General features: G+C 37.9%; 5 non-coding genes and 1 pseudogene across 5 annotated transcripts; all 6 read left to right on the top strand.

Moving 5' to 3' along the window:
* The window catches only part of LOC113060369 (AT-rich interactive domain-containing protein 4A-like), an 11693-nt pseudogene extending 133 nt beyond the window's left edge, over positions 1-11560 (top strand).
* LOC113060966 (small nucleolar RNA SNORD53/SNORD92) lies at positions 1785-1867 on the top strand. Its single transcript, XR_003278316.1, has one exon. It is a non-coding gene; the product is annotated as a small nucleolar RNA SNORD53/SNORD92 (small nucleolar RNA).
* On the top strand, positions 2346-2428 carry LOC113060974 (small nucleolar RNA SNORD53/SNORD92). The gene has a single exon (XR_003278324.1). It is a non-coding gene; the product is annotated as a small nucleolar RNA SNORD53/SNORD92 (small nucleolar RNA).
* LOC113060973 (small nucleolar RNA SNORD53/SNORD92) lies at positions 3668-3749 on the top strand. The gene has a single exon (XR_003278323.1). It is a non-coding gene; the product is annotated as a small nucleolar RNA SNORD53/SNORD92 (small nucleolar RNA).
* Positions 5058-5139, top strand: LOC113060968 (small nucleolar RNA SNORD53/SNORD92). Its single transcript, XR_003278318.1, has one exon. It is a non-coding gene; the product is annotated as a small nucleolar RNA SNORD53/SNORD92 (small nucleolar RNA).
* On the top strand, positions 8579-8660 carry LOC113060969 (small nucleolar RNA SNORD53/SNORD92). Its single transcript, XR_003278319.1, has one exon. It is a non-coding gene; the product is annotated as a small nucleolar RNA SNORD53/SNORD92 (small nucleolar RNA).
* Positions 11561-12641: the final 1081 nt, after the last annotated feature.

Here is a 12641-nt window from a genome sequence, read left to right as displayed (position 1 = left end):
AAACGATGTGCAAATCCAGTGTCGAACTGGGCCTTGTTTATAAAATGTTCATCAACAAACACACTTGCGAAAAACATGTTGCTGCCCCTAAAAACAAACTGCATCCACTGTTTATGTAACGCTGGGTTCTTTGGTAAGCTGCCGAATGAAGCATGTTGATGGACTCTGGTCAATGTATGCACGGCAGTGCTTTTCCAGGAGAAGTGCCCATATAAAGAGTTCCACCCTTCATTACGTAATAAGGAGCTACAATCTAAAAAAAAAACATTCTGAAAGTTGTAAGAAATCAGGAAGTGTGTATTTGGCACAAAAATACTCTGTTATACATCCAAATCGTTTTTTTGAAAAATTCGCCGTAATTCGCATGAGAATCAGCTCTTTAACCGTGTAAATGACTCTGAATGCATGAAAACGCATTAGACTTCCCTTTTAATCTGTAAATAAGCATTGCGTTGAAGTAAGAGTTTTTAACAGAATCAATAAGGAACTAGAAGTCAGAGTTGTTAAATTCCTCACAATTCCCATTTGATGCTAAAAGTGGATTTTAGCATTTCTGTATACAAATGATCTTTTTAATGTTTATTTTGCATGTCATGTTTTCACAGGGTGTTTTGTGCAAAACTTTTCACAGAGACAACCTATGAGACTATAATAGATAATTCCATCTTTGCTGAACTTCAAATTCATAAGTTCTTTCTCTTAAACAGCCTGATGATGAGCCAGATCCAGAAGAAAGGGACCTCTTTCTTCAGCAGCTTTACAAGTTCATGGAGGACAGAGGTAATGCCTGCAAACCACCAGTTGATTTATAATCACTGTGGGAATGAGGATTAACAATTTTCAGGGGGGCTCATATCATGGTGCATGTCTTTTATAGTCTTTTTGTGTGTGTTTTTGGCTTCAAAAGTTCAATTATCTTTTTTTTTCATAGACAAATCTCAAAAGTTCTGTAAGACACATTTTCAGTTTAACACTTCTCTCTTCCTCTGCTTTACTTCCAGGGACACCAATTAACAAACCTCCAGTGCTTGGCTACAAGGATCTCAACCTCTTCAAGCTCTTCCGACTGGTGCATGTTCACGGAGGCTGTGACAGTGTGAGTGTTCTTCGTGTTCCCACCATCTGTTTATTGTATTCCGCAAGTGGGAAGTGAGACCTTGCCAAAATTATGAAGCAAAAGTGGCCGCTGAATGATTTTATGAAGTTCACTGAACTAGACAGGAAAAAAAAAAAATTGCCTGTTTATCAAATGCATGTTCTGTGAATCTTATTGAGGGTAATTATATTTGGAGGTTTGGACAGGTGATAATTTGGCAAACAGTTGTAATTGTTCGAGAGATGTCTTATCTGATCAGGGTGCGGTAGACAAATGTATATGACACTACCAGCTCTGTGCATCAAGAATAAGTGCTTTTAGTCATTAGAAAGACTTGTGTAATGAGATTGATTTATTTGTTTTTTTTTAGATTGAAAGTGGCTCTATTTGGAAACAGATCTACATGGATCTTGGCATCCCAGTTTTGAACTCTGCTGCCTCGTACAATGTGAAAACAGCCTACAGAAAGTAAGTGCATGCTCTCACTATTCCTGCTGTACAGGACTATATTTGTTTACTCAGCAGCCACACTTTTTGTGTCGTTGGCAAATGGAGACAATTTTCCACTTTGAAGGTGACTTTGCTACACTGTTACAGAAATCTTAAGTTTTACCTCATGAAATGGTTAAATAAAAAAAATGAACCCAGCTCTTATGAAAATTGAAGTCTTGTTAAACAAGAATGAGGTTAAATATGATGATACCAGAGAATGGTTTCGCTTGTTTGACTGATGTTATGTGATGTTAAAAATTCTCTTGGCTGTCTGATTAACCTCTGCTTGAGTAAAAAAAAAAGAAATTGGAGAAGGCTATATTTTCACTTTGATGAAAATGACTCGCATTGATAATATTGTCGGTGATTAAATATAACATTACTTATCCTTTGACTTTAACCTCAGGTACCTTTACGGATTTGAGGAGTACTGCCGCTCTGCTCAGATCAGTTCAGGACCTGTGCACCACAACGAGCCACGGCCAGACCGCCAGCCGGAGGTGCAGTGTGTTAAGACTCTGGAAAAAGAGTGTGAAGACCCAGACGAGATGATACAGCAGGTTACAGCTGAGCTTGGAGCTAGTGAGCGAAAAACCTGCTGCAGAAGCTGATGAGTCAGATGCTGAGAGCGAAAAGGAGCGCAAAGATATCTGCTCACCCAGGGTGAGTGTCTGTCTTTCTGTTGGGCTGCTCTCAGCTGCAGAGCAAAAACACTTACATTACAAATGTGTTTTGTCCTTGAGTGAGTTGGAGGAAATGCACATGATGATATTAGAGAATGGTTTCACTTTCATGAACAGATTTCATGTGATGATACACTTCTCTTGGCTGTCTGATGCGCCTCTTTGACTTGTGAAAAGGAATTCTTGTTATTTGGGGTTCTCTTTCAAAGCATATGGTTCGGTTGGAAGACATGACATTACCTTTGTATAAAAGGAGCAATGCCAATGTCATTACAACATTCAAAAACCTCTTCTCACCTCTCACCAGAAGCCTGCCCAACTCTGATGGTTTTTAGACCAGAAAACATTCTGCATTGAAAGGAACAGTTCACCTAAAAATAAAAACTCATTCTCATATGTTTTCATATAAACACAGTTGGATAGGTGTTTAATAAATGTAAACATCTGGGTGAAAAAAACTGGATGTGCTTCAGTATATTGATGCTGTTAATCTTAAAGGGCCTGCAGTCTAATTTACCTGGTGCTGTCTGTCATTATTAATCTTAATCACTCACTGCACTTGACTGGATCATTTTTGAATCTTTAATAAGATTCAGTTCATGTTTCATTGATACAGGGAAGACTCTGCAGTGTTTTATTTTTACAGTGTAATCAATTTCTGTAATATTTGTTAAATAAAAGCATATTGTAGCTGAATAAATTAACTTTATTTTTAGTGTTTGTAATTTGCTGCTTTTTCTTATTTTTAAATACCAAAAATATGTATATTGTTATCGTTTTTATATATTTCCCCGGATGCCGCAGCATAAATGGCTGCCCACTGCTCTAGGCATATGTGCGTGTGTTTACTGCTGTGTGTGTGCACTTTGGTTAAATGTAGAGGTCGAATTCTGAGTATGGGTCACGTCACTTATATAAATGTTTTATAAACTAGCAAAAATATCTTGTTTGTAATTGTGATTCTTCAGGGCCGGCGGCGGTGTGCAGTAACCCCTGTGAAAGTAGAGGCGAAAGAGCCTGTGATACAGGAGAAACCAAAGGAGGAGATGCAAGCTGAAGGAGAGAACAGTGGAGAGGAGCAAAAGAAATCCGATGGGGAGACCCCTGGGAAACATCACAGCCACCGCCTTGAGGAGTCTGATAAAGATACTGATGATGAAGAACAGGAGGATGAGGAAGATGATGAAGAGGATGGTGAGAGACCCAGACTCCGGGACCGGTATGTCAGCATCATCTGTGTTTAACCTGTTAAATAATTTGCTGTCCTGATTAACTTTATGGTACAATCCTGTAATGTTGTATCAAATGTCATTTAAACTCGGAATGGTTCTCTTGTAAAACTGTAATGCATGTGATAAGGCATGAGATTCTGTATTTGAACCTGTTCCAGCAGACTGAGAAATGATGATACCGGAGAATGGTTTCGCATACATGACTGATATCATGTGATGTTACACTTCTCTTGGCTGTCTGATTAAATTCTGCATTTAAACAGGGAAAATGGTGTGAAGTCATTAGTAAGTTCAGAGTTACTTACACTTATCTTTGAGACCTTTTCTTGAAAGGGGCCATTTTTTTATATTTTTATTTTGTTATTCAAAGTCTAATTACAAACTTCAAATAACTTGTTAAAATTGCCAAAGGGGTCTTTAGTGTCTGAAAAAAATTACTTGTTCATCAAAGTGCATCACTTTGCCGTTTATGGGCTGATATGCAAATATGGGTGATCATACATTGATGTGCTTGTGATCGAGATGGCAGGTTTTTTTGTAATTTATAAACAAATCCGCAGCTTAGTTTCTATAAACTATAGGTTTTTTAAATACGATTACAAATGAATAGAAAACGTAAGATTTTATTATCTTAATGTAATTTTTTCCTGTGATGGCGAAGCTGAATTTTCATTTCTCCAATCTTCAAATTTACATGATCCTTCAGAAATCATTCTAATATGCTGATTTGGTGCTCAAGTAACATTTCTTATCAGTGTTGAAAACAGTTGTACTGCTTAATGTTTGTGGAAACTGATGCATTTTTAGTATTCATTGATCCATTTTGAAAGTCCAAAAGAACAGCATGTGTTTGAAAATCTTTTGTTTCATTGTAAATGTCTTTACTGACACACTTACACAATTTATGCTTTCTTTCTAAATAAAATAATTAACTGACCCCAAATCTTACTTGCTCCAAACAACAAAAGTGCTGTTTTCGATGATATGGTCCTATCAAAATCTCTGTGTGGATGAAGAATCTAATCGTTCGTGTTTGGTTGACAGCGATGAGAGGGAGGAGGATGACGGTTGTGAGGACTCGGTGACCGGCACCAAAATCAAAGTGAGATACGGCAAGGGGAAGACACAGAAAATCTATGAAGCCAACATCAGGAACACAGAGACAGACAATGGAGAGGTTCTTTACCTGGTGCATTACTATGGCTGGAACACTAGGTGAGGTGTTGATGTGACTGTCTTTTAATGTTTCATTTACTTGACATATGAAAAGGCTATAATTACTAAATAATGACTACATGAATTAAAAAATTATGACTGGATTTTGCCTGCAAATGTAAAATGTATCAATTTCTAACCTTTTTATAGTGTTTTTTGTTTTTTGAAATTCTGTCTACCCGTTAAACTAAACCTACCATAATTATTAAAGACCCTTTTTGTTTTGTTTTCAATTAGGCAAACTTACAAACTTAGCAGGGGATCAAATAAATATTTTCCCCACTGTATATACTGTTAAGTTCTGCTGAAAATTGAAGGCTTGTTAAAAGAGATTGGGGTCAAATATGATGATACCAGAGAATGGTTTCGCTAACTTGACTGATGTCCTGTGATGTTACACTTCTCTTGGCTGTCTGATTAACCTCCTCTTCAATTTCACGTCATAACATTAGTCTGTTACCAATAGAGATTCCAATATGTTATTTCATTGGTTCGATTTCAGAACTCTTTAGACAGCATGCATTAAATGTCTGTTATTCGTTTAAAAGGATCAGAAAGTTCATGAAGACTGAAAGGGTTATTTATTGTTCACCTTATGCATGGTGACCGTGTTATTCAAGGCATTTTGTCTCTGCAACAGATATGATGAATGGATCAAGGCCGATCGAATAATATGGCCTGTCGATAAGGGTGGAACAAAGAGAAAACAAAAGAAAAAAGTGAAGGTGAGTGGCAATCTGTCTTAAAAACTAAAAGGAGATTTATCTTTTGAGAACCTTGGGGGGAAAAATGTTCTTTTGTGCTCCCCTTCACCATAGAATAAAGAAGATGGAGAGGAGGTCAAACAAGTGATACGTCGAGGTCGTCCTCCACTCAAATCCACCCCTCCCAGCACCTCCCGTAGTGTGTCCAAGACCCCCAGCAGCGAGGGTCGATCCAGCAGCAAGACCTCAAGGCCAGCAGATGCCTCTACCTTGCCAAATGGAGAGGGTAAGACTGTCCATGTCAAAAGCGGTCTATAACCGGTGTAATCTTGCAGCTGAAGTTCAGGTCTGATAATTGGAAAGGTAGTAATATGATGCTGCCATTTTTTCCAATGCACTGTCACAAGAAACAGAAACCAGCCTTTTTCCATGTGATGACAAACATTCTAGTTTCTGTAGGAACATTAATACCTTGGTGGGGTTTTTGAACATTACTACTGTTATGAGTTAGACTTATTTAGGCATTTGGCATATGTTTTTTATCTAAAGTATCTAATAGTGTATTCATTGTACACATTCTACCAGAATTGACCAAAGCCCATGATCTTGGCTAGTGCTTTAACTGTAAATGTTTGGACAGGTACCCCTCGTCGGCGATTGAGGAGAACATCTGGGATGTTTGATTCGGATAGAGGATCTAATGGTGAGAGCAGCTCCCATCACTTTGAATCGATAGAAAAACATAACTTTATGGTTTTTTATTTTCTGCCACCTTGCTTTAAAACGCATCTTTAAAAGAATTGTATTCTTTAACATTTTATATCTCCGTTTCTCGGTATGAAATGAAAGGCCAGCTGTCATATGGAAATTAACTTGGATATGACTGAGATGTATGAAACTGTGAGCTTATGCTGAAATGCAGGTTAAAAAAATCAGATGAAATTGTGTTAGAGTTTTTCATCACTTCACAAGTTTCCAACTGTCCAATGCCTTTTCCTGTCCCCTTTTAAATTAAATCATCTCTGATACGTCAGAAAACACAGATGATGGCATTTATTGTCCAAAGCGTCTTTGCATCACTAGTGTAAAGCATTATACTTGATGGTTAACTTTCATGGTCACTAACTTCGATGTATATTTTCTTTTTATTCACGTTTTTAGATTCAGGGAACTCCTCAGATGATAGTGAGTGTGAGGAATCTCCTGAGAAGAAGTTGGAATGGACCGAGACAACCTATCCACCCCCGACATCAAAACAAGAGGCAGCTGAGAATCTCCCAGAGGACAGCACAATGCCAGAACCTGCGAAGTTGGAGCCTGAACTTCCCAGCAGCCCTCAGGAGATGCCCAACTTTAAGGAGAGGGAGAGTAAACCCGAGGAACACACATCCCTGATCCCTGTTGAGTCTGATGACGGCTCTCCAAAACCGAGAGTGAAGAAGCCTCGTTTGAAAGAACCAGGATCAGAGACTCCCACACAAACACCTGCAGCTGGTAATCACACTCAGACAGAGGAACCCTCCACTCCTCTGCAACCTGGGAAGATACCCCAGAAAAAACATATAGTCCTTTAGAAAGAATAACACATGTGGAGACGACCTCGGACACAGACTCTGCAACAGAGGACTTTGGCCCGTCACAACAAAACGCTGCAGTGGAATTAAAATTAACTGAACCGCTTACGCCGGAAAGGATAGTCCATGTGGACATGGAAGAAGAAAGAAGAATGCTTTCTTTAGTTAAAACACCACCGCTGGAGAAGAAACCTGATCCTGAGAAGAAAACTGAGGAGGTGCAGAAACCTGAGGAGCACCCTTCTTCAACATTATCATCTCCCAGTAAAGCTATCGAGATGAAATCTGAGATGCCTGCTCTTACCAGAGAGGAGCACCTCAGGGTAGAACCTCCTTGCCCAGAGCTTGAGGATCCTGAGAATCCAACAACAACCACAAATGAGGAAATGATGCCTCAAATTGGCCCTGAAGCACTGGTCTGCCATGAAGTGGACCTTGACGATCCTGAGGAAAAGGACAGGCCTTCTGGTGAAGAGTTACTACTAATGATGAAGGAAGAGAAAGCTCCGCCTCCAGAGTCTTCCCACCAACTTCATGTCCTGGCAGCAGTGGGACCTCCACGCCTGTTCTCCCCATCCTCTGCCCCCAGCCCGGACGAATCTCACAGCACTAAAAGTGAGAGCGACACCACCATTGAAGTGGATAGTGTGGCAGAATCACAGGAGGGGCTCGGGGAGAACGAGTCAACTAATAGTTTTTATGCTAGTGCAAGTTCAAGCAATTCTAGCATCTCACTGCAGGATAGAGATGGAAAGGACAGAGGTAGGTGAAAGCTTGATGCACATTTAAGATAATAACAATAGTTGAGTTTTGAAACCTGGTTTTAAAGAGAGTAAGCTATTAAAAATAGCTATTTGACTACTGGCATAATTACTGGCAATGAGGCTCTGAGGGACCAGTATGTTCAATAGATTGGAAAGTTGTTTAACAAGATATCGATTTTTCAGCTAATTGAAACTTGTATCCAAAAAATCTTTCCGATGTCAAAAGCGACAAAAAAAAAAAAAAACTGTTTTGAGATGTGAAATGTGATCTAGGACCTTTATAACTGTAAAACTGTCTATCCCTCACAGCCTTGTTTTCATCTGTTTAATTCAATCAAGATCTATATATTGTCTAGAACTAGATTTGCATTATTTTTATGGCAAAGACTTTTTTTTTTTATTCTGTAAGTTTTTCTTATTTTTTTATTTATTAATCTGCATTTTCAGGTCAGAAAAGATTATTGGATTGCACTACTGGCTTGTCTGCCAAGAAGCAAAAACGCAGCCAGAAACGTTCAAGCGCTGTATGTAAAACTGAGAAGAATGGAGCAGGTGAGTGTTTTGATGCAAGTTCAAAGCCTTGGATGCATTTATGGATTGATGTCCAAGTCAGGGATTACTTTTTCTAGAAGTTTTTTGTTATAAACTAAACTTTCTAAACACTAAAACCTTTTTAAAAAGTTACTGTTTTAATTCATTGCTTTTATTTTTATTTTATTCCTTAAAATTCCTAGGTCAGGTTTATATAAATAAAAAAAAATCCAGTAAAAGTTGAATGTATTTGATTTAATCAAAGGTTGGCGGAAAGAAAACAGAGTCCAAGATGATGATACCAGAGAATGGTTTCGCTAACTTGACTGATGTCATGTGATGTTACACTTCTCTTGGCTGTCTGATTAACCTCTGCTTCATTTCTCATGTTCAAAGCTAAACGTTTTAACTTTAATTTCTATTTGTGACCAATAATGCCTTTAATTGTGTATGAGGGATATTTTTTGTCTTCGACTCAAACCTGATCCGATCTCTTGCTGTATGTCTCCAGGTCACAGTAGCGACAGTGAGGACCTGTCAGCCATGGACAGCTCTAATAAGCTAACCCCAGTCAAGCACTCCATCCCACCCAAGAGCCAGAAGCTTTCTCGGTCACCCGGTCTGGTTTCTCCTAACAGTAAAGACCTGGAGAAAGACAAGCACAAAGAGAAGCAGTGCGTCCCTTCCCCCCGCACAAACAAGTGGTCCTGCCAGTTGAGTAAGTTTATAGACTTTACCAAAGTTAATTCGACACATTTCGTTTGTAGCTGAAGTGTCTGTAGTCTCATATGAATTCGGAGACTTTTACAACCTGTCCTCACTGGTTCCTGCTTCTGTTTTTCACAGCTGAACTGGACAACATGTCAAGTACTGAGCGAATTTCATTCTTGCAAGAAAAGCTACAGGAAATCAGGAAGTACTACATGTCACTCAAGTCTGAAGTGGCTTCCATCGACAGGAGACGGAAAAGGTTAAAAAAGAAGGAAAGAGAAGGTAAATTTGCTTTATAATTATAAATTTTTGTTAATTTACAAATACTGCTACTATTATTATTAATACAAATTATAATTCGTATTTATTGATTATTTATAGCATTATTATTATTAATGACATTAAAACTTGTATTTTTATTCTGTTCAGGTCTAAAGAATTTGGAAATTGTTCTTGATGATCGTAAAAAAATATTTTCAATTGACCCTCGACTTAATAATAATAATAATAGTAGTAGTTATTTTATTTTGTATTTATTCATTTGTTGTTGTTTTATTATTATTATTAATTTTATAATAATAATAGCTATTGATATTATTCTGTTCATCAGGTTTAAAAAATAATTTTACTTAATGTTTATAAAACATTTAAAGCATTCAGAAATTTCACTTTCTGTTCTTTTGGGATTTATTGAGCTTTGATTTCTGATCAACAGTGTCCCACACCACAGCGTCCACATCATCAGGCTCGTCCGACACAGGCATGAGCCCGTCTTCAGCTTCCCCCACGCAGAACACTGTGGCAGTCGAGTGCAGGTGATGTCACGCCCGTGCCCTGCCTCTGCCCTGCCCCTCCTCTGCTTTCTCAGCATCCTGCTGCCTCCACGGAGACACACTGGCATACTGACGAGCCAGAGCAAGCAGCCAATAGCACTCGACTGCTCACCGCCTCCACCTCTATGATCCTTATTGGCCACTCCCACATTCTGCACTTTGTAAACTGATCCTGCCTCTCGCTCACTGTCGCACCAGGGAATGGACTCCACGTGAGGATTGAATGTAATCTATGAAATCGAAGCTTACAATTTATCCATCCAGAATGAATACGATGGCACTTTTCACTTCGCTCTCTACAAACGCTGAACAGAAACCTCCTCTTACTGCTTCTGCACAGCAGGGACTGAATTCGGATGCAGTAGTTAATCAGTTGTAAGTTCCTCTATTAGAACATGGTAAGAACATTGTCTCAGATCCCTAGGTAATGGTCACCTTAACCAGCTGGACTTGGTTATTCAAAGAAAGGTCAATTGGAATGCGCTTGTTCCATCAGAACTGCCAAAGTACATGTGCTACAGCAGAGTGCCCTATTTTGGAAAAGTAGGACAAAGTCAATTGCAAAAGGAAATGTAGTTTACTGAAAACTGCAGCTGGCGTCTTCCACTTCTGTCTTAGTATGCGAGCACAGAGAATTATGCAAAAACCTATTTTTGTGGTCTCTTTTTAAGAAAATGAAAACAAAAAAAACTACAGAACATGTTTACAGTGGAACACGAGATAAACCTGTTTTCAGTGGACTAATTTCCTTTGCAAGTGTATTTTGTCTTTTTATATGTAATTGCAGAGTTTTTATTTTAGTATGAAAAATTTCAAAAAGTATATATCACAGCCGTTTAGTTATTTAATGAAAGATTTCTAGAGCTGAAATTTTTGTGTAAAATAAAGGTATTATCTTGCAACTTGTTAAATATATTTATTCAGTCCCGTGGACAGCATTTTTGTATTTTTTACAAGATGAGAATCACAATCATCCTACATTCGGTTCGGTCGGTGGGGTAGAAAGTTTAAGAATTTTGTCGGGTCATCTTGAACATTTGAATGTGACGTCACAATTTGGGTAACTACTGTGCTGTAAACCGCATCTTCCCCCGTTTTCTTTATCCATTCGGGCCTGAAGCTCCCCTGATGGAACACCAGAAATTGGTGACCTGGTTTTTTCCTCCCATTTGTGATTATTTCAGATTTTCTGGTACTTAATTTAATAATTTAGTCTCATTTTCATTTTGACTTGTTGACCAATTTAATAAAGGAGTTGCTTCTCACACAAGTATGCTCGAGCCCAGGGGTTTCTTACTGTTCCTTTTGTAAATAGATCTTTCAAAAAACCATGTATTTGAAAAATACATTTTACACAAACTGTAAAAATGATTTATTATTTTTAAGCCGTACATCTTTGTATATTAATTTTCCTTTTCTATGTCAAGTTGGTAGAAGCATTAGCACATCTTTAGACTGTATATACTCAACCGTTTAGGAACCTAAACCCAAGCTGTCTAGAGTGATGACCCAAGACTATGTTGAACATTTTATGCTTAAGACATTGAGTAATTCACTGCGATGAAAGTGTGAAAATCGCTTCCCTGTGACTTCAGTTTATTTACAGATTCCTGGATGAAGAAATGAAGGCATTAGGTTCCTGAGCAAAGCCATTGTATCTTTATGTAAAATAAGAAGAGGTCTTCTCATTTCTAATAAAGTTTTGAAATATTCAGAAATATTCTTGCTATTTCTTTGTCTTTTATTAACTATTTCACAAAAACATGGGGCAAATTTTAACCTCATTTGTTTATTTGGCAGAAAAATGCATTCTTGTATTTTTAGGACAAAATATGGACATTATAAGTATTTTCCAAATTGGAATGCCACTTATTTTAAAAAGATTAAATCCATATGAGAGTATAAACAAATACTACCATGTGCAAATTTACCTTTACTTGAGTTTCACAAGAGTTTCACTTGAGTTTTTTTTGTAATTATTTTGGACTAAATTTTGACTTTATGGGCTTGTTTTCTGATATTAGTCTAGCTAGTAATACTAATAAAATCCACACAGAACTCATCTTTTACAGGAATAGTTCACCCAAAAAAGGAAATTTGCCGAAACCGTACTCACTCTCAGGCCATCTAAGCTGTAGATGTGTTTGTTTCTTCATCAAAACAGATTTAGATATGTAACATTAAATCACTTGTTCACCAGTGGATCCTCTGCAGTGAATGGGTGCCATCAGAATTAAGAGTCTAAAAGGTTGATAATATCACAATAATCTACATGACTGCAGTCCATCAGTTCCATCCATTTTTATAATCTTTTAACTTTGCTTCAATCTAAAATATCAGCCCACAATCTATAACATTTTCTCTAGTGAAAAATTCATCTTGCCTGAATCAGAAGAGAAATATGCACAGATCAAGCAAAAACGGTAATAATGTGTTGGTGGATTTTGATGTGAGAGAACAACGGGGGATGGACTTTTCAATGGAGGAAGCATTATTATGGATTAAGGACTGATATTTTGACCAGAAGTGACCGTTTAAAGGTAAATCGCCTTGATGGATTTATTACAAACATGCCGCTTTTCACTCAACAAGATTGGAGTCATGTGGATTACTTGTGATGCTTTTGTCAGCTGTTTGGACTCTCAATCTGGCGGCACCCATTCACTGCAGAGGACTGGTGTAATGATGTATGCTACATTTCTCAGATGGTGTGAGGGTGAGAAAATGTAGCATATTTCCATTTTTAGGTGAAGGATTACCTTAAAGCTTCTTTTTTTTCCATTAGCTAAATTTTACACGAACGAGA

The sequence above is a fragment of the Carassius auratus genome, chromosome 42 (assembly GCF_003368295.1).
Source record: "Carassius auratus strain Wakin chromosome 42, ASM336829v1, whole genome shotgun sequence".
Classification (NCBI taxonomy): domain Eukaryota; kingdom Metazoa; phylum Chordata; class Actinopteri; order Cypriniformes; family Cyprinidae; genus Carassius; species Carassius auratus.
Note: the sequence above shows the minus strand (reverse complement) of the source record. Positions and strands in the feature narration are given on the sequence as shown.